Raw genomic sequence first — 3,497 nt, 5'->3', positions numbered from 1 at the left:
TTTTTTTTTTTTTTTTGCAGCCCTATATGCAAACTGTCACTTCAGGTTAGCACAAGACCTGATGTAGCTCATTAGCATGAGCTGTATCTAATACGCTTAAAACCTCTAATTATTTATTATGCCCTAATTGGCAGCTCAAGAAATGTCTGCAAAATGATGAGTGTTCATCCCAAGACACCTTTCAAGGAGGATTCAGCAGTGTCCCTGGTCAAACGTAATTTTTAATTCTTCATTGAGGCACAGGCTTTATTCCTTTTGTAGACAATACAACCAAGAAAACTCAAACTTGCTACCCCGATAACCCATCTTCTCCACCCTGGGCAGGACAGTCAACAACTAATCAAGAATAAGGTTTCATGGTTAAGTTCTTATTTCCATAAAGGGATGCTTAGGAAGAGGCATTAAACTTTATCGACTATGCAAAAGTGCAAACACACCATCCTTAAAAATTACTCACCCAAGGGACCATCTTGCCTTTTCAGGAAAAAATCTCTTTCCTGACTTCTGAATGTAGCAAATGTTGAAAATTATATTCACATGGAAACTGCTTCAAAATAAGTTTAACTCTCTGGGGTTGACCCCCCCACACTCCACTCAAAGTGCTTTTTCTTTTTCCCTCCAAGTCTGTATTATGTTTCTTCAGGCCGCACCAACTATTTATTTATCTTTATTCTTTCCCTCTTTCTTTTCATTCATTATTCTCTCTCCCTCTCTTTTTTCCCCCCCTTCCTTGTGTGTGTGGCTTCTCGGTCTGATCTGTAGCTTGTTACCACCCACTGCACGCTCTCTCCTGCAGCCGAGGTGTTTCTATACAAACTTCAGCGTCCAGTTGTCATATTAATTATTACACTGAGTAATGACTGAAATAGTCAAAATAAGGGGAGACTCAAGAGAGCTTTTTCTTGCTGCTCAAAGATTCAGCAAAGAAGCCTTGCAACAAAGCACTAATTGGTCCCCAGAAATACTCTGACAAGGCATGGAAGATAGGTTTCATAAAGCCCAGCAATTGTGAAGGGGGAAAAGATCCTTGAATAGACCCCACGCTTCTTTTCTAAACTCTCTTGCTGAGCAAAAAATGGACTGCTTCTTGAATACTGGACTGATCTTGAATGCTATACCCAGCAGAGAAAAAAATGCACCATTTATTGTAAGTTTTTTTTCCAGCTATTCATGTGTTCTATGTGGAGAATAAGCTGGTTTTGTTTACCATGAAAGACCTTTTACTTTATTTTCACTCTTGGGGGGGAAGCTGGAAAGGCGAGGGGGAGGGCGAGGGGAGGGAGAGAAACACATGTGCCCAAATCCAGACGAGCTGCCTACTGTAACAAAATGGAGTGTAACAAATCCTACAGAAGTCCCGAATGTATCGATTCTTTGAAGATCTATATAGATTAACGACTTTCGTTCTGCTTTTCCAAGACAGCATTTAATCATAACGTAAATGGCCTTTAAAAAAGAAAAGAAGTGGCAAGAAAAAAAAAAAGCATACCGGAGCTGTATTTTTTTTTTTTAAAAAAAAAGGCAAGGACTTCAAAAGGCCTCATGAGTATGGCTACAATTTAGGCACACAAAAAAGTCACTAGAAAATAATGACAATTCGAGATTTAAAAATAAATAAACAAATAAATAAATAAAGACTGAAATAAAAGTGCCAGATGAAAAGGGCAAGAGCTATTTATCATTATATTAGAATTAAGAATTTCAAGGCGCAGGTGCAGGACTGTGCATAGGAGTGGGTGGAGGCGGGGGACCTTGGGACAATATTTTTTATTTAGGAATCTGGTCCCTTACTCTGCACAGTGAGCACACAGAGGAGCTGGTGAGATTGGAATTACCCCAGACATAAGGGGTGAGTTCCTTCCCTGGTGGCAGTGGGAGGAAAGAGAAAAGGGAGGAAAAGGCTCTGCCCCCCTCATCCATGCCCCACACAAACACACACCATGACCCAAATGGGTACAGGGCCACAGAGGCACAATTACATGAGTTACACTTGGTGACCTCTGGGACTCGCAGTTTTTGCCTTTTTAAGAGCCCTCTGAGACTGGAGGAGAAGGGACCCAGAAACTCCAGTCTTATTCTGCCACTTCCAGGAAGAAGGGCAGGAATGTCCCTATGTGGTGTTTCTACACCAGTTCTGGAAGCAAGCTGATCCAGAAGAATTAGTCTTTTTAAATATACATATATATAGTTTACAGGGCTGCAATTCCTTTGATGTTTCTGTTAGCACTTCCCAAAGTCATAATGCAGAGCTGGTGATGCAACAACTGCTTCCAGTGCAGCCTGTTGTGACATCAGACAAGGGATGTTGAACAAACCATCCAAGAGACCTGGAACTGAAGGAGAGCTCCCCAAACAGGAAATACAAGCAAACATTTTATCCTGCTGAGGTCTGGCTGTCCTGCCCAAGAGTGGATAAAATAAGTTAAAACATTTCCTATGTGACGAGACAGTAGGCTAGAAGTCAGAAACTGGTCAGTGATCAGTGAAGAGGTCCCAAAATAAATACGACCACACAGAACTATTTAACATTTTTCATCACACATGCTGAAAAGCTGACATGTTTAACATGACACACCATTATAAGCTGACATGTTAAAAATTACTAGCTAGCAGGTGCACATTGAGGTTCTCCTGTGCTCTTTCTGCTTAGCACTTTTTTAACTCACACACACAGTCAGGGTCAAAGATCCAGTGGCAGATGAGAAGAACTGATTTCTACAGCTCCAGACTGCTGTAATTGAGTTTAACAACAGTACAGGGCTTACTTTTGCAGTCATTTCCACTGAAACCTTAACATCGACTGTGCAGGCCCCCTCCTTCCATGCTTTGGAGCTGGTGTGAGCACCAGGGATTAAAGCCACCTACCAGGGACTTCCTAAAGCCATAATATCACCATGGCATGGCTGTCATACCATGGCTCTGCTCTTTTTAGTGGGTTAGAGAGCACACACATCTGCGTAGAGTAGAAAGGTGCAGAGAGACGTGGAAATGAGACAGAGTAGAAGGTAGAAAATGTGCTAAAGATTTCAGGAATATGTGAAAGGCAGGAGGGCAGGGAGAGAATGCCAAGATCAGCATTCTCTGGTGCTGAACCTGGTCATGCCTCCCAGGCTGCCTACACCTCTGCAGCCCCACGGCTCAGTGTGACCCATAAAGCACACCAGCCTCAAACTCTCAGCACCTCAGTGCTGCTTTGCCTCATTTGCTCCTGAACCACAAGTGAGACTTCACCTGAGAGCAGTGATAATTTCTCCTGCACTGGCCAGGCCCATCCTGACTCCCAGTTACAAGCCAAAGCCATTGCCTGCTTGCAGAGCTGGTGCCCCACTTCCACATTCCACGGGAGGAGCAGGGGGTCAGTGGCTTCCCCGGGCTCAGCAAGCAGACCGTGTGGCCTGGGAAATGGGATCTGGCAGGGAAGGGTGCGCTGGCTCCACACCTGCCAGCTCTGCCCAGCACACCCTTACTTTATGAGGCAAACCTCCTCCCTTCCCATG

The sequence above is a fragment of the Geospiza fortis genome, unplaced genomic scaffold (assembly GCF_000277835.1).
Source record: "Geospiza fortis unplaced genomic scaffold, GeoFor_1.0 scaffold10, whole genome shotgun sequence".
In the NCBI taxonomy this organism is placed as follows: domain Eukaryota; kingdom Metazoa; phylum Chordata; class Aves; order Passeriformes; family Thraupidae; genus Geospiza; species Geospiza fortis.
The sequence above is the reverse complement of the archived record's forward strand: the minus strand, read 5'-3'. Positions refer to the sequence as shown.